The 18,028-nt window shown below is 50.3% G+C and overlaps 1 protein-coding gene across 4 annotated transcripts in view; it reads left to right on the top strand.

The window, feature by feature from the left end:
• Window positions 1-18,028, top strand: part of NEXMIF (neurite extension and migration factor) — a 136,492-nt gene that overhangs the window by 65,727 nt on the left and 52,737 nt on the right. Inside the window, exon 1 of one of the 4 annotated variants that reach the window (XM_035325146.1) lies at window positions 10,731-10,751. The exons of the other annotated variants lie outside the window; for them this stretch is intronic. The gene's annotated coding sequence lies outside the window, so the exon portion shown is untranslated. Of the gene's footprint in view, window positions 1-10,730; window positions 10,752-18,028 lie in introns of those variants that run through there. 4 annotated transcript variants of the gene reach the window in all.

Below are 18,028 nucleotides of genomic sequence, written 5' to 3'. Positions count from 1 at the left end.
CAGGCTGGAAGGACAGGAGGCTTGGACTTGTGTCTCCAGCCCCTTTTTCTGCACTGTTTGGTCAATCTCCTAATTTCCATCCGGGACACGGAGCAAGTCGCGGTTGTCCAATTTGGGTTTGAAGCCGTGTGTTGTGTATTTTGACATCCTGGTGCTGAAGAGATTCTGTACGCACGTGCCAGGTGCGTGGCCATCCTTGGGAATGTGTATGCTTGGTGTAACGCTGCACGGAAGGCAGGAAGTGTTATCGTTTCGCTGCCTATGTTGCTTTTCTCGTCAGCTTCCCCGGGAAGTCACTGTGATGCCGCAGGCGTTCTTGGTGGGCTCCTCCGAGGCGTAGGGGTCGGCTCCTCCGAGGCGTAGGGGTCGGCTCCTCCGAGATGTAGGCTGTCTAGAAAGCTGGAGTAAAATGCTGCCCTTGTAAGCGGAGTAGCGGGGAAACACGGATCTGGTTGTGAGGAAAATTACGGCGTTTTCCTGAGGCTTTCAGAGAGGCTGAAGTATAAAACTTGGAACCATTCGCATTGTTATCCTGGCCACGTGTCTTGGGGTTTACTTTGTGCTTTGATGCCGGAGTGAGATCTCGCAGAAGCCTGCGTTGGGCACAGTTAGCAATTTGCTGCAGCACGGGGCTGTGATACCAGGACTCAGCCCACTGGAGTATACGGGCTGATTCCCCATTTTGGGGACAGAATTAGGCTTTTCCTGCCTTAAAATACTACGATTTGGTATTGCAGAAATATCAAACCTTGGTGACTTGCTGCAACGGAGGGCAAATCCCAGAGAAGTTCAAGGTCAGGGCCAGGCTTTCCAGCTCGGGGCCGTCTCTGGTACGTGCTGGATGCAGCGACGGGGTGAAAAACCTCCGGGCTGGGTGCGTGCGGTGCCGCTCAGCAGGAAATCGTGGGGGCAAAGAGTCTGAGTTGGCTGGCAAGACTCCGCTTAATTTTGTTCCTTGTCGTTTCAGACACGGTTCCGTGATGGTCGTTAGGATCTTTAGCCATGCGTTAATCTCGGCTCTGCTGAGCTTCACGCCGCTGCTCGTCCACCATTATAGCGCCGGCTTTCTGTGCTTTGCAATTGGAAATAAATTTATTTATTGCGCATTCTTTGACCTTGGCATGTTTGTAACCCTTGTGATTATTAGAGGGAAAAAAGGAGGACTTCTGGGAATAATTGCCTTGTTTGTTCTTTATCTCCGAAGCATTGATACCTGCAGTTCTGTGCTGAGATAATTAAATCTCAGAATCGCGTTCGCACCGAGAGAACCTCTCCGTTTCTGGAGGCAACGTTTTATTTTTTTTTTCCGTAAGGTAGAAAAGTGCATTTTCCGTTCGCAAACTGTCTGCGGTGCCTTGGGGAGAGCGGTGACGCCGCGTGTCCAGGTGGAGCCGCGCCGCCTTGAGATAAGGGCTCTGAAATACGTGCTCGAGCCACCTTTAAAAATAATCATGTGAAAACACGTGCACGGGAGAGTAGTCGGGAATCAGGTGGTGCCTCTTGGTATCCATAGTGAAAACAATTTTAGAAACCACTCCTCTCATAAATACTGCATTTTTGGGATCTCTCTTCTTGCGTTCCCTATTGCCAAGTGCATTGGCATGAAAGCCGCTTTCCTCAAAAATTAATCCGTGCCTGCTGTCTTTTCCCGATGGGGTGACGAGAGCTGCTGTAAGTGGAGCTGGTGAAGCTCCATGGGAAATGTAGACAAAAAATTAAGAGCTCAAAAGGAAAAACGTTCAGATATTTTGAAATATATATATTTTTTCTGATCAGACAAAAATTCCTGCTCCTCCTTTCCCTTTATTTTTAATTTTCGATCCGTTCTTTGTTTTCTTAGGCTGTTTCTCCCTCCCCGGTACCGCGCCATTTTATCCTTGCTTTTCCTGTTCAGCTGAAATAATGAAAAATGAACCAATTTCACTTCTGGCTGCCTTTTGGGGTGAAGCACGGCTGGGAGCGGGGCACGGGGAAGGAAAGCTCCCCCCGGCAGCTGGTGCTGGCACGGGGTTATTGTGCCGGTGTACCCGGGAGCAGCACTCTGCGGCCGGGGAGCATCCTCGCGCTGCTTCCCTCCTCCCTGGCCTTGCTTCCTCTGCCGGGCAGGTTTGAGACCTTATCCAGAGCCACCCTCCTCCTGCTTCAACTTGCACGAAGTTTTTAGAAGGAAAAAAAATGATCTGCCCACAGTGCAGAGCAGGTTTACGCGGGAGCCGGGACATTTTCTCGCTGTGTTTTCTCTCCTCTTGCCTTTCCCTAAGGACACGGTGAGGAATTCGTTCGGTGTCATCCGAGTCATTTCAACATCCTGTGATTTGTACCGAGAAAGTTGGTTATGCTGCACAGGCTGTTTAAAAACTAAAACAAAAGCAGAAGGAGGCTTGTTAGCAGCTGGGAGAGGCTTGTACTTGCTGTCAGGAAGCTTGTTGGGAGGCACGGGGAGCTGAAAAGGCAGCCCCCAGGGGCGCGGGGCTGCTGGCAGCGCGCTCGCGGTCGCCCCTGGTCTGGCGGCGAGGCTCAGTTTTTGGCTCAGGTGAAACGTTTGTCATTGGAAATCGTTTTATGGAGGTGGAGGAGTAGGCAAGGGAGGCACCGGGAAAACCGTGGGGCCTCTCCAAGTGCAGCTGGCCCTCGCTGGAGAGGTGCTCCCCGAGTGGAGCCTTGCCCAGGGACCTGGGTGGCTCAGGGTAAAGAGCTGCCCCTTGTATCTGCGTGGGCAAACGGGAACAACGCTCCATCGCCCTCGAACTCATTCCTGGTGCCCCATGTGAGGGAACTGGGGCCAAAACCCAGTCCTTTTCCCCAAGGGCTTGCCGGAGTCGTTCCCCGTGGGGTGAGCCCTGCCTTCCCAGCGCTGCTTTGCAGGGCAGCGCTCCAGCCCGGCGTGCTGCAGGGGAGCGAGGCAGGGTTTTCGTTTCCCCGTTGTGCATCGTGCTTTCCTCCGGGAAGCTTTCACAGCTCTGCGCCGTGCTGATTGACATATCTGTGCCTGCTTCATTGCAACTTCTGGGCTGCCTTTTCCAGAGGAAAACACTGTTCCCCTTAAATTTGAAGGTGTGAAACAAACTGCCTGGCTGAGGCTCGCTGCAAATCTGGTCTTCGCAAGCAACAAACATTGATATTTTCACATCGTAAAAGTTTACCATCCCTCTTTGTAGCTTTTTTTCTTTTTTTTTTTTTTTTGGGGGGGGGGGAATTGCTGAAGAAGCCGATGTCCTTAATTGCAAGCCGCCGAGGGGCTGCTGCGGCCGAGCTGCTGGTGGTGGGCACGGGGCTGCGGCAGCGGTGCGAGGCTGGGAGGGATCACCGCGATGAAAGGTAATTCCACTGGAGAAAAAAACAAACCCTGCAGAAGGCCCTAGAATCTGTTTGATCATATTCCTCTGACTGAGTAAATAGGATATCAGGAGCTCGAGACACATATTGCCAGCTTTTCAATCGGGTGCTCGAAGGGAGCCATCATGTTTGCTGAAGGATGTTCAAACCTCCCTTTGTCATGATAATGAGGCAGTGCCTGGGCAGCGCACACTGCCAGCTACTGCAGTGTTTTTCTCTCCTTCTGATGCAGCCTGTTCGGAGAAAGAGAGAGAGAAAGGGCCGCGGAACGTACGGTTGACCCAATGTGAAGCACATCAATGAGCTGTAAACACTGCTTTGCACGGAGAGCCGGGAGGGAGCCGCTTTTGTGTTAGGTGACCCGTCTTGCAGATTTTTCTCCTGTTACAGCGAAATCTCGTACGGAAGTTTTGGGAGTACGGGAAAGGGAAATGACTTGGAGGGCAACGAGGGGCTCCCTGGCTGCGTGGGACGGGGGGCGGTCGGCCGGGGCGGCCGTGCGTGCCCCCCTTGGGCAGGCAGGGATGTGTCTCGCCTTGTCATCGCCCTCGACGGCAGGAGCACGTGCCCAGGACAGCCTGGCAGCACGGCTTGCCGACGGAAAGGTATTGCCTTCACGGGAGCTGCTGCTGGAGCGGAGAGGGGAGGCCTGCAGTGGGCTTTCTTGGTGGTGCTCTTCCTATCAAGGTCATTTTTTAATTTTTTTTTTGGTCTTCTTCCCTCTTGCCACTCTGAAAGACTCTGCTTTTAAGAAAATTCCCCGTTTTAGCCCTTCAGATAGCAGCCCGCGAGTTGTTCCGCAGCTACCAAGTGGCTCTGACTTCACTGACAGCAGTCACTGAAGGGTGCTGTAGGCTTCTGTCTGGCTCCATCTCATTTTCAAATTATTTTATTTCGATGTGATGCTGTCTTAAGCCGGTTGGCATACTGGGTAAGTAGAAGAGCAGCAACGCGTTGATGGGGAACGTTTCCAGACCTGAAGGCTTGATCTGACCCGGCAGGGACGAGCCGGGAGCGCAACCAGGGCAGGGCCGGGGCCTTTCGCTCCCGTCGTTTTGGGGAGCTTTTCCCCTTTCTTTCTCAAGCAGCGGTACGGTGCTTACGTGAAAGTCCACAAATGGATTTTTTTTAAAAAAAAAATCAGTATTTAAAACAAGAGAAGCTGGTGTCAGAAGGCAGGAAGAGCAGTTCCCAACCCAGCCGTGACCACTGCAGTTTGTTGGGGTTTGCCGGGTCCACCCTGGGGCTCTTGCAGCGCCATGCTTACTGCATCCCTTCAGCGCTGGCTGTGCATCCTAGCAGGACGAGAAGATTTCCATCTCAAGTTTTCTTTTTGAGTAATTTCATCCAGTTTCTCCTCCTAATAGCTCCCCCATGCTGTTTTTTTTTTCCTGCTTGATGTTTACACCTCTCAGCCACACGCAGGTAGAGATCTTGTCCCACTCCGCTAGGCTCTTGCTCAGGGCTGGACGCGTTCAAATCTTTTGATCTTCCCTCAGAATTTTTTCCTTTCAAACCCTTAAACATTTTTTGTTGTTTTCTTTGTACTCCGTTCAATTTGTCAATGTCTTTCTGGTAATGAGGTGTCCAGAAGTGAATACATTATTCCATTTATGGATTAATTACAGCTGTAGAGAGGGGAGACTGCACCATCCTGCTCTGTGATACATTTTCCTGTGTTCTCTGTCTCTGAAACCTGTCTTTTAGCTGCCGCGTCTTCCTGCGACTCCATCTCGAGCTTCCTGCCCTCTGCCTCTGCACGTCCCTGCCTGGCTGGCTGCGTTCCCAACATCTCCTTCTCAGCATGGCTGGATTTTGGGTGATAGCCTCTTCGATAGTACGTTGCCTTTTCCAAACTGCAAAGGGCTTTCTATGCTTTTCCCTGCCTGCTTTCAAATCTGGCGGGTTTGGAAGCTCCTCCTGACGAGGACAGGTTCGTCTCCCTCGGCTCCTTCGGGTGATGTTGGTAAGGTGGCCCCGAGAGAAGAGGGGTGCCTTTCTGAACCGGAGGTGTCCCAGTGAATCAGTGCAATGCCTGCTCTGTGTGGTTTCCTCTTCGGTCCCGCGATGCGTTTCGGTGCACTCTAGGTGAAATTTAATAAACCATATTCCTTCCTCTTCCGGATTATTAATAAAGCTGTTCAGATAAAATCTACCGCAGATCCACGCGATGCCTTGGCAGCTTCCTCCGCTTCTTTTCCTTTTGCGAGGCTTCAGCCAGCTTTTAGGTGTCGAAACGCACCGAGCTGTGAGTAATTTGTGTCCAAGGGACCAACATCCACGGGCAGGGGCTCGTGGCTCTCGGCAAGCTCTGGCTCTGGCCTTTGGGGCAAAAAATATTGTCAGCTGGCTTCGATTCTTCCAGCTGCTGAGGCTCGATTCCTCCTAAAACAGGGAGAATTGAGGCTGCTCGGATTTCTGCACGATCCGTCCTTTTAATTTCAGACCCGAGTCTCAAAAACGCTACCGTAATCCATGTGGCATTTCCTTTCTTCTTTTCATTAAATAAATTATTTGCTCTAACAAACCAAATGTGCATAACGAGGTGTTCTCGGCAAATCTGCACTTCTTGGAGCTTGCTGAGCCGCCACCCGCGACGGAGAGTTTTTCCTTCGTATTTTTTTTTTCTGTCCTTTTACTAGGAATAGAAGTTAATTGCATCCACCCATTTAAGCAATTTCCAGAATTAGGTATTAGGCTTATGTTTTGAAGGAATTTGCTAAATTTCCCTTTAAAAAACAATTCTTCACAAATAACAACACTTGATTTCTGCGGTTAATTGCACAGATTGAGTGATTTGGCACATGCCTGCATTTTCCAGATACTCCCTTTTTCTCTCCTTCAGTGGTGGCTATTTTTATAAACTCGCCATCACTCTCCGATAGCGCAGGCATCTTTTCTTAATATACTTTTGAAGACAAATTTAATAAAGGAATTCCCTTTCTTAGCCATATTTGAATCATTCTTTTCATCCTTTCTCTTATTAATTCCCCTACTTCTTCTTAACCAGGTTTTCGCGTGTATGTTTATAAATAAGTCTTCCTTCATCCCTTAATCCTTTTGTCTAGCATTAACTCGTACTGTATTTTATCGTTAGCATTTAATTGACTCGGTGAGAATTAAATGTACTTGCTGTTTGTTCTCCTCCTTGCTTTTCGCAGCACTCCAGCTCCTCCGAAGACGTATGGGACGCTTCGGGTCTGGGGGGGGTTCGCCGTGTGCGTGGGGGGTTGTTTGCCTCTGTTTTGTTTGAGCGGTGTTGTGTTAATTGTGCTGTTCTTCCCAATTTGCCACCTGGCACGTTGTCAGCGCAGGTGGAATTTGTGGAATTCATTTTGCGAGCTCTGCTGAGGGGTCTGGAGGTGCCAGATCTGGAAGGATGCTGAGGAAATCCTTTGGGGCTTAGCTTTCTTTTATGGCTTTGCCTTGCGAAGGAGGCAAATAACCTGGTATGTCTGAACTGATGCGGTTTCTGGCCGCTGGTCCCAAATGGCAGTAAGGTGAGGGCCAAGGGAAGTCTCTAGCAGCTGGAGTGCCGAATTGCACCCTAGGCAAACGCAGCCCGTCGTGGTGGAACCGTCCGTCCTTGCTTGAAATCCTCTGCAATGGGTTGGTCCGGGATTTTTTTTCACTTTGGATTTGCAGCAAGAGGCTGCAGCCTCTTCAGGTTGATTTTTTTCAGTGCCGATAACGCAGTAATTTAGTCAACCTGAGCTTCCCAGTTGAATTTCAGCTTATTGGCGTTATAATTAATTTTGACGTGTAACACCACCCCTCCAACTTTCACTCCCCAATCTATGAATGCGTAACGCTGAGGAGCGTGTTCTGTGCATAATCTTGTTTTAGAGTTACAGATCTTAAGTCCTCGTTGTCTGAGAAGAGCAGGGTATAAACGCATGAAATCCTCGTAGCTGCAGCTTGCTGAAGGCTGGGAAGGGTCTGAAGTTTCCTCGTTTGTGGTGACAACTTATCTTAGGCATGCAGTTAGCCGTGGGTTTTATTAAAACTTGAGCTCCACTCTTTCAGCGCGGCGTCTTTTCACCGTACTTCCTATCGTGCTAATTATAAGACACTGGACTGCATTACATCATGTTCAGCCTCGCTGCTTCGCAGTATTTATAGGACTGCAGCTTCCTTGGCTCGCTTTGCGTGAACTTAGAGAGGATGAAGGCAGTCAGTGGCAAAGAAACAAACAAACACAAAGCCCACAACCCCGGGTGCGTTTGTTACAAAGGCCATTAGCAATTACATCACTGGCGTGCAGTTAGATTTCGTTTTCCTTCTGTACTCGGTAAAACCCCAGAAAGAATGCCCGTGAGGAATGAAGCTGTAAAGGCTCTGGCGGAGGAAGTACGTTAAAAGCAATTAGCAGGAATTTAACAAAGTAGATGAAAATCAGATCGGGGCTCTCCCAGAATTTCCGACGCGGTGCTGGGTAATCCCAGTGTTGGGTTTGCAGGAGGAAACCCGTGCTGGGGCTGGGGAGCCTGATCCTGGCTCGGGCGAGCCCCGAGGAGCCCTCAGAAATTCCAGGAAATGCACATTTTCCCAGCCAAGAGCCTTTTGTTTTATCTTTTTTTTTTTTTTTTGGTCGTTTTTGGGTTTTATGTTACACACGACAGCGTGTTTGATGGAGATGCCAATTCCTGACTGCCTTTGTGGTGTGGGTTTTTTTGTTTCAGTTTTTGTTTTTTCCCCTGTTTCCCTCCCCCCTCTCCTTTTTTCTTATGAAAAGCAAAGGAAAACGGGCAGATTGTCCTGCCTGGGGAGCACAGCCGAACAGCTGGTGCGGCTTCAGATCAGGAGGGGAGAAAGCAGGAGTAAAACGAGCGCTCGGAGGGAGCGAGCAAACATCTCGGGGAGAACCGGGCTCGCTTCGCTCTGCCAGAAAAAATGGAAGCGTTAGCGAACGCGGGGCTGCCGGGGACGGGCTGCTGGGCCGCGTGCTTCTCAAAGTCGCAGTTTGCAGCCTGCCCTCTGCCTGGCGTGTGAGCCGAGGGTAGCTCCGGCACCAGCGGGCTGTGAGAGGTGGCGAGGCGGAGGGAGGAGGCTCTTGTTATTTCTGGAACAGCCGAGGGATATAACCCAACCGTTGTCACCAGCAGAAACTGAACCTGAACACCCTGTGAAAGGAGACCGAGGATGGAAAGGGTGAGGTGTGATACAACACCGGCGGTGCGTGCTGGAGCCTCGCCGGCTGGGCAGGTGCCGTGTCCCCGGGCTGCAGGAGATGCCCAGGGGGCACAGGGGGATTTGGGCACCTGGTGCTCAGCCTGGGAGAGCTGAGCGGGGTCTCTGCGAGGACCACATCTGCTGTGAAAGCCCAGGAGTTGGGGTAACGTCCTGGAGGAGGCCAGGGGATGGATGCCCTTGCCCGGGAGGCCTGGAGCAGTCAAGGCTTGTGGTCATCTTTCTTCACCGTGACAGCACAAGGGCCTGCTCAGGGTAGATTTTGGGCACCACTGCCACAAATGTGCCTGAACCGAGCCAGAGGGTCAGGGAGGGCTCCCAGGTAGGGTGAAGAAGCAGCAAAGCTGGGCTCTTCCCAGCACTAAAATAACGACGAAAGTTGAGAAGCAAATGAAATCTGAAGCAGGTCAGCCATTTTACGCAGGCCTCGGGCAGACGTCCAGGAGAGCTGTGCTGGGATCACGGCACCCTTCCCAAAGCGACGTGGTGTTTCCTCCTAGGGAAAGGCCCCGAAGCACCTCTGGACACCAAACCCTCTGCTGCTCTCAGCAACCAGCCCCTCGTGTCCTTGGGCACGGGGCAGAGAAGCCAGCTCCCCCCTGCACTGCTGCTATAGGAGTCCGTAAATTAACCTAGGGACAACTTATATCCACATTCCTGCTCCAGGTTCTCAAAAGCCCCTGCTTTTCTCTATGAATCTATGCCTGGGTTGTCAGTGAGGACTGCAGCAGGGCACGTCGGGTCGCTGATTACCTCCAGAGCTCGATTCCTTGCCCTGCCACATCCTGCGTGGAGCTGGAGGAACGGTGGCCGGATCGCTGCGGAGAAACGGAGAGAACGCCAAAGGTAAAGTCAAACAACAGGGCAGCCACAAAAAGGCTGTGAGTGAGGTGGAAATTGCAGGCAAATAGACAATAGAAGAAAGTTTAAGTAGCAATTTGTTCTCCTCTGCACGAGGAAACGCACTTCATTTTTGAAAGAGCATCCTTCAGGAAGCTGTACTCCTAAATGCAGAACTAAATATACCCTGGGAGAACCGAAACTGGTTATTGTGCTACCCCTCAAACGTGCACACAGGAAAACAAAAGTGAACAGTGATTGACAGAGTTAATCTGTTCTTAATAGGTGTTTTATTTCAATATTCATTTTTCTCATTTGCATAACTGCTTTCCTTCAGATTCCCTCTCAGTACCATGCCTTTCTCCTGGCCCCTCCTGCGTTGGCGGAGGTGGGTCAGGACCTGGGGACATCCCTGGTGTGTGACAACCCGTGGCTCCCCACAGGGACCCTGCCAGCAGGTGCTGAGCTTGGAAAGCCGTTCAGTTCTTGGTGCAAGATCGTTTTCTCCTCCAAATAATAGTACAGGATTTTTCTTAACAACTTCAGTCCTGTTTCTTGTGTCTCAGACGAAAACCCACGAGGTGCCGGGCTGCTTCTGCGTGCTAAAGGTTCCTGATGAGGGAGATAAAAAAGAGCATGCAAGACTGATGCATGCTGAGGCAGCATTTCCAAGGCGTTTCTCACAGCCCTCCGGGAGAAAGAGGAGGAGAGGCTCCTTTTGCTGGCTCTATGAGAGCAATTGTGCGCGTTCCCTTCCAGTTGTTAAACTCTGGAGTTGGATTGGAAACCCGGAACATCTCAGGTTAACTCCATGTTAACATAAATCCACCAAAATCAGCATCCAAGCGTGCCCGGGGCAGCAGCTTCTCCTACAAAGAATCACTGGATTAAACAAAGGGACCATCAAAAATGGGGTTCACACCAAAACAGGTCCGGGTGTCGGTGGGTGATGGACCCGTGTTGTTACAGCCTGGAGGAGGAGGCTCCCATCTGGCCTTGGCCATGGCCTTGGCGTTGCGCGTTGGCCATCGTCCCCATTGTGGGGGCTCCCCGCAATGCCCAGGCGCCTCGTTCCCTGCATGAATTTCTTTAATCTCGCTGTTCTCCCTGGGAGATTTCTGACGACTTGCCCTCCAGAGCTCCCCTCGCTAAAAATCCGCGTGGATAATGCCTGGGACGTGATGGCTTTCTCCCTCCTGCCTGTCTCCGTGCCTCCCAGGCATCCCTAAATGTGTCCCTGGGACAAGTTCTATTCTTCCCGGAGGGATTCTGTTGAGCTGTGTCCCTGGGACAAGTTCTATTCTTCCCGGAGGGATTCTGTTGAGCTGGAGAATGCTGATAGATGCGAAATGTTTCCACGCAGTAGCACAGGGATCTTGGTTTCGGTAAGAAATACGTACCGTCAATAAGGCTAACTTCTGCACGAAAAAGAAATGCAGGAAAAATGCCAGTATCCTCCCTCTGAAAGAAAGCAAACTGAAGAACCACAAACTCCACCTCGTCTGATGGAAATACGCGAGCTTGAATACCCGCGATTTCTTACATTTCTCTGGAAAGCTTTAGGTGCTCTTTAAAGTTCAGATGGCTTTTTCGTATGCGAATTACCGGTCTGACTTCTGTACCGCTTGTAAGAAATGATGCAAAATTTGTTTAAAGGCTTTAATGAGTTCTGGGCTGTCCACATCACATAGCGTCTCCGTACTGCGTGGTACACATCGGGCACCGCTAAGTATTTCTACATCTTTCTTCAAAAGATGCCATAACCATCAAAGATACTTGCTATAAATGATCCCGAATGTGTGGATTTTTTCTCTACAGCGAGATCTGCATATCCAGTAAATTAAAGGAGATGTGTTTTCCTTGAAGGAGGGAGGTAGTTTGTACGTTAGAGTTCTTCCTGGGACATCCGCACAGCCCGTTTATGTCCTCTCGTTTTGTCCTATTTTACCCATTCGTTTGTTGTTGTTGTAGAATTCGGCCTCATTAAGGAAAAAAAAAAAAACAATTTATAGGGCTAGAATAAATGCCAGGCTTAATCCTGAATAATAAGAAATGTTTTGAGGAGAAAGGATCTCGCGGTGGTTGGCCATGAAGAGCCCTTGCACGCCGAGCAAGCCACCTGAGAGATGCTACCAGCGGAGCCCTGGCTAACCCAGACGCTGCCTTTTCTCTTCCTCTAGGCTGTCTTCTGCACCTCAGATAAAAATCCCATCTTGTTATTGGTGTGAGGATAAAGAGCAGATGCATACAGTAAAATACAGCTTATTAAACTACGGCTCAGATTGGTTAATTACTTTCTCCGCGTTAATAGAGGATCAGGGCTGCGACTGTCGTTTTCAGAATTCAGCAGGTTCTTTTCTGCCTCTGTAGAAGTGAGTCAGTACAGTTCCTGCTTTGATTTACAAAATTGGATTTTAATCTCTTTGAAACCATTATGCTAAATCAATTTTTAACATAGCCGAGCACGGAGGTACAAAGCCCCTCTTGTTCTCGTGTTGCTGACTCTTTGGATGAGCGAGCACCTTCTAAACAAGACCTAAACGGCATCGATGTGGAAGAGCCCGTGCCAGCGTGGAAATTCAGTCCTGCTCTATTAGGATGATCAGCGACTGTGGTGCGGACAAAGAAAATACAGGTGTGGCTGCGAGTGCTGCTGCCGCTAGGAAATCCCCCCTCCGCTGGGGCGGTCAGGAAGGACATGGGAGGACTGGCAGGATTTGGGTGTGGGGTGGTTTTTTGTGCGTGTGTGGGTTTTTTTTTTTTTTTTGCCTTCCCCTTAGCCTGGCTCCGGAGCTGTCAAGGCATGAGATGAATCACCCCTCTGATGTTTTGGAGTTCTGGCAACGGTAGCGATCGGGCAATCATCCAAATCCAGCAGGAGCGCTGATAGTAATGAATGGGAAGCTCGTGATTTCATGTGGAAAGCAGGAGGAAGAGTTTGGAGAAGATGCTCTATGCATACACGGGCGTGCGCTTCCCCTTTATTCTGCTCTTCCTTTCTGGACTTCCTGGCATCCCTCTGTCCGGCTGATCAGTCGGGTTCACGGTGGGGTGGGGAGGGGACGAAACCCTTCGGAAAGGCTAGCAGCAGGTCCGAGCTGCCGGGCTTTGGACTGGACTGAAAATCTCTGGCCTTCAAGTGGTTGTAGACCCATCCTTCCTGCCTGCTGCCCGGTTTGAGGTGCAACTTGCATTTGTATCCTACTGCTATTTGTATCCCACAGGGATATAGCGATGGTTCCCCCGCTTCCCCTGCCCCAAACTCTCCAGGGAAGGAAATCTGGAAAAAGATCTATCGGCTTTTTTTGTACGACTTTAATTAAAAACTTAGAGCGTGAGATCTTTCAGAAAACTTCGCCGATACTTTGCAACAACCGTGTCCTGAAGTCTGCTGAGCCTGCCCCCGTTCTTGTTTGTCCTTTCTTAGGGGTATAACCTGGAATATTCGGGACTGTTCAAGTGAAAAGGGCGCATGGCACGTTGTACTTGGCCACGTTCACTTTGGTAAAACCCAATATTAAGCATAAAAGTTAGCTGTAAAATAAAGACTTGCTTGGGAATATGAAGAGAGGATAAATTCCTTACCCCTAAAAATCTCCAGGAAAAAAAAAGCTGTGAGATTTGGGCAATTTGCTACATAAGTCTCGTTGCCTAAAAGCTGAGGATATTAGCGAAACAATGATCCAGAAATGAGGCAGTTGTTTTATCTGCGTGTGGGGGGTTAAGTCTGGGGAAGGCGTACGTTGGCTTTCAGCTTTTGCCATGTCGGTGCAGTTACGGCACGGAAGGATCCATCCCTCTGCTCCTTCTTTCCTCAGCCTCCTTTGTCATGGGCTCAGATCAGCGGGGAAGGCTCTCCTGCCTTCTGGTCGTCCTGGAGGAGGGGCTGCCAAAAAAAAATGGGAATATTTATTAGAGTTAAAACAAAGGGGCTCTTCCATTCGGGAATCAGTGGAGGAGGGGTTGCCTTAGAAGCAAAATTTGGGTCCAGCTCCTCATCACAGCGGTTTCGTGGCCCGTGGCAATGCCGATGGGCGAGGGCAGCGCTGCAGGCCAGCGTCGCGGTGGTTGTAGCTGGTGGTTTAATCTGCATTTCTGCCTGTCGGGGGGTTCCTCCCCACCCTGTGCTTAACACGCTCGCTGCCTTTTCAATAGCACCGTGATTGAGGCCCTAGGGGCTTCCTCTTTGTTAGAAAACTCAGTTCTGGTCCCTGTTTTGGGCCAAAATGGCAACTTCCATCCGCTTTTAAACGGCATCAATTTAACTTGAGAGCGAGCGCATGAATTTGCTAATAATCTCTGATTATTCCACGCTAATCTTGCAGTTGTAGAGCCTGGATCCCACTGACATTCAGCAGATGAGTTATTAATTATTTTCCTTTCTATCGCCTGCCCTTCATGCCAGATTTCTCAACACCTTTTGGTCTGCATTGTTAGCTGTGCTGTTCGACACTGATTAGTTCTTTATGCTCGCCTTTCCTCGAGTAGGTAACGTGGCCGAGCATCCCCCCAGCACCAGTCCCATTGACTCAGGTCGCAGCTCCCCCAGGTAAGGAACCTCTGCCGCTGCCTTGGCGTTGGGTTTTTTGAGGGCTCGGGGCTGTGCAGTGCCCCGTGAGCAGGCTCGAGGCTCCCGGTGGCACGCAGACAGGCGAGCATCGCCGTCACCTCGCCGCGGTGCTGGTGCTGCAGTGGGAAAGCTCTTTCAAAACGCTGCACTGAACGGCTGCGTTGCCAGCCGGGATCCCGAAATAACCACCTTTCAGTTGGTAAAATAAATCATAAAAGTCTGTCAGATCCAAAATGTAATGGTTGGGCAAATTAATCCATTGTTGTATTGTTATAGTGCTCTAATCATATTTTTATATATCCCAGGAGCTGGAACTAAGAAGCATTTTGCTGTCATTGCAAACACAATAATAAGAATAGTCTTAACAAAGTGACGTGCACTAAGTTGACTTTCTGCAATGCATTTCAGCGGAAATTACAGATGCTTTTTACATTTCATTATCATTAAGGTACAAATAACTTTCTTGCATTGAAAACCAGGCCTACTTTATCTGGTTTAATAATTATATTGAGGCTCATTATGGACACCTTGTTTGTAATTCGTGCTTTTCTTATTGAATTCTAAGTGTGTTATTACAGAAGTATGTACTTGAACAGACGGAGTATCTGATGGCAGCGTTTAGTTCCAGTTGATCTTTTCCAAAGAACGCGCCGAACGATCTCGGGCTAAATACAACCCAGCCAACATCCAGCACGATTTTTTACTCCCAGCTTTATTGCAGCTGCTCGGAGGCGAGCAGAGGGCCGGGGATGCCGCTGGATGGAGCACGGCAGCGGGAAGGGAGCGGCCGGTGAGCTCGTGCAGACCTTGGGAAGACGTACGGGGCCAGCGTCACAGGCAGGGGGGGGACTTTTCCAAGGAAATGTCTTAGTTGGTGTCAAGGTTGTCTCATTTGCCAGTGGGATATTGCTTTAATGGTGTTCTTTTTTCCTCTCCAGTTTACATAATGAGATCAAGCTAATTAAACCATGTCTAGCTCTGGGAAAAGATCAAAATGTGAGCTCTTTTTATTTCTTTTTATTAAAACCTTCGCCCTGTAATAGAAGATTATAGGAAGTACTTTGCTACCAGTGCCTCTTGCTCTTCCCTGGCAAAAAATACAGTTCTTTTTTACTGGTACATGCTTGGTTTTAATTGTTTTTTCTTCTAGTTTGTCACGTTTCAGGAGCTTGCGGGGGTTCCTGAAGTGGTTCGGTAGATGAGGTGGAGGAGCACGAACACGCAGATTCAGCAAGGTGTTGTAGCCAAAAGCCAGCTCTTCAGCGAAGCCCCCAGGGACGTGCTCTGTGTCTGCTCCCATGAAGGTTTGGAGCTACTTCTTGGGCTGTTTGACCCGCCATGCTCCTCGTTAGTCGTAGCCGACTGCCCAGTGCCAAGTGTAGCCTGAGGTGTGCCCCCATTCCTTGGACCAGGCAATGTTTTTTACAACCTCCCCAAATTTTTGGTGTTTTTTCCCCATTAAATTCTGTCTTCACCATTATTATTTTAATATTTGGGGTGAAAATACAGCATTTTTGTTTCTCGGATGAAATGAAATCTCTAAATACCCAGGAGTGCTCATGACCCATCGAGTAGCACTGGTCAGAGACACCGTCACCTGGTGCCAGGCGTGGTGACACCGGGCCGTAGGTGACCGCCACGTGCCTTCGGTTGTTTCTCTTCTGGAAAAAAGCCCCGATTTCAGCCCTGGCACCTCCTCCCTGTGTGAAGGTCAGGGATCCGAGCCCCACGTCCAACACGACGTGCTGGCACCGCTGGCATCGCCTGCGTTCAGCCCTACCCGGCGCTCGCCCCTAGCCTAGCTGAGGAGAGGCTTCCCGGGCTGGTATTAAGGCGAGGAGTTATTGCCAATATTAATATATTACTGTATTAGATCATGCTAATTATATTTTAAGCTACAATGATTTCAGAAAGATGGAGAGGAAATGAGGGCTCTCCCATGCCTTCTCCCTCTTTAGAAGGAAGCAAGGTTCAAGTATTATTTTCTCTTCCAGAGGGGAGGAACAGCTGTGCCGGGGCTCTGAAGTAAGTTTATAATGATTGAGTTGAATTGCAGAGTGCATTTTAGGTTGCATTCAAATCAGGGCAATTTCCCTTCCCTCTGTGACAGAGCAAGGAGCTCTCCACTTTGATCGTTGATGTAGACTTGGACGGGGAGGGGGGGAAGAGAAAGCAAGCTTTTGTTTCAGGCGTGTCGTGGTTTTCCTGCCTCCTGTTCCCACGGTGAAGCAGGGGAAGTGCCGTCGTTCACGGACAGACGGCCACGAGTGCTCCTGCCCTACGGGTCCTGCTCCGTGGGGTGCCCCTCCTGCTCCCCACCCTGTGCAGCACACGTTGACCTGCTCCTCCCGGGCAGCGTGGGATCCCCCCGGGGCAATTTCTCCCGTGCCTTGGCGGCTGCTGGCGTGGTTTTGCTGCAACGTTTCAGGCCGTCGCTGCCCGAGTCCCGAATAGGGGAACGAGATCCCAGCCCGTCACGCGGACCCCGGTAGCTGGTCGTCGCCTCGCCCGATTCCCGAGTCCTTGCGCGGGGCACGTGCACGGGAAGCCTTTCACGCTCGGGTAAATCAGTCAGTCCTTGTCACAGTGACACGTACGCGTCTGCTTTCTTTGCCCGTGCAACTTCACCAGCTAGCCAAATGCACTTAATAATGTTTTTTTTTCGCTGTGTTTCAGTGGTATGAATGTACGTGAAAATTACAGCAAAGGCATCATTTTTTTAACAGCTGTGTTTAGTTGAATAACAGATTTAGAAAGTGCAGACTTTAATTAATCTGTGTTTTCTGCTGGGATTTCAGCACCATCTGATTTACTTTTCATGGCTGAAAAGTGTAATTGTAGTTTTTCCCTTTAGCTGCGGGTGTATCCTCCCAAGAAATTGATTCGGTTCTTCTTTTTCTTAAAGAAAACTCAATATCGGACTAGCGGTGCCTGGCACGCCGTGCAGGTGATGCGCTCGCTCCGGGTGGTGGTGGAGAGCCGGGCAGGGCTGACAAGGGAGGGCTCCTCTCCTCCTGCCTCCGGGTGCAGAGGAGCACCCGGCCCAAATCCTCCCATCCTGTGCCTGGATTTGTTGGACAAAGGGCGAGGACGGGGGTTGCTGGAAAAAAAAGCGTGGAGCAGGAAGGGTTTTCCCCATGGGAATTGGGATTTATTATTTTTTTTAGTTGGATTTATGGTGAGGAGGCTCTGCCTGCGTGCTCGCTGTTCAGTGCGAGACGTGTCGGTGCCCTGACTCCTCGGAGGTTAAAAAAATGTTAGAAACCTCTCTGCCGAAGGCGGTGCCGGATGGCGGCTTTGTGGACCGTGGTGGTGAGGGCCGAGCAGTGGGCTGTGGAGCCGCGGTGATAAAGTGCATTTCTTCTGCGCTGCTGAGCGCGCGTTATTCCATCTCTGTTGGGCTGAACGGGAGTGTTCCAACGTGCAGAGTGCCTCGATGGCTCTCATTTGGGATTTTTTTTTTTCTTTAAAAATCAGCTGATTGTGCAAACGAGCCCTTTCCCAGCCCTCCTTCTGCCCTGGGACACGGACGCGGACTCCTGCCCGGAGCCACGAGCGCTTGTTCAGAGCTGGGTCACAGGAGAGGAAGTTTGTACACAATAAGGGCGCTATTTCTGTTTTTAGAGGAGGTCAAATTATTGGAGTTAGGCGTACTTCCCCCCATTTTTATTTTAGTAGGCTGGTGTGGGGTTTGGATGTCTTAAGGGCTTGGAGCGCAAAGCCCGCGATGTCTGAGGGGAAGCGCTGCGTTTAGCCTCTGAGTGTAATCTCAGGGCGGCTGCTAATCTGAGTAAGATTAAAAAAAAAAAATAAATCTTGATGGGTTTTAAAACTTATTTTAATTAAGGTTTTCCCTTTCATCTCGCCAAAGCCCGGAATTAGCCCCATTCGTGCTCCCCACAGATACGGATCGGCTGCCGCTGTGCGCGGGAAGGGCCAAACCCCGGCGCAGAAGCGCAAATCCTTGGGATGCCGCGGGGATGGAAGGTGGAAAGGAAGGAGCCCGAAGCAAGCCCTGCCAGCACGGTGAGCTGCAGCACGCCGAGGTTCCCCAGCAGCACCTTGTGCTCCCCAGCTCCGTTTTCTGGTGTA

Source organism: Oxyura jamaicensis, chromosome 4 (genome assembly GCF_011077185.1).
Source record: "Oxyura jamaicensis isolate SHBP4307 breed ruddy duck chromosome 4, BPBGC_Ojam_1.0, whole genome shotgun sequence".
Taxonomy (NCBI): Eukaryota; Metazoa; Chordata; class Aves; order Anseriformes; family Anatidae; genus Oxyura; species Oxyura jamaicensis.
The sequence above is the reverse complement of the archived record's forward strand: the minus strand, read 5'-3'. Positions and strand labels throughout refer to the sequence as shown.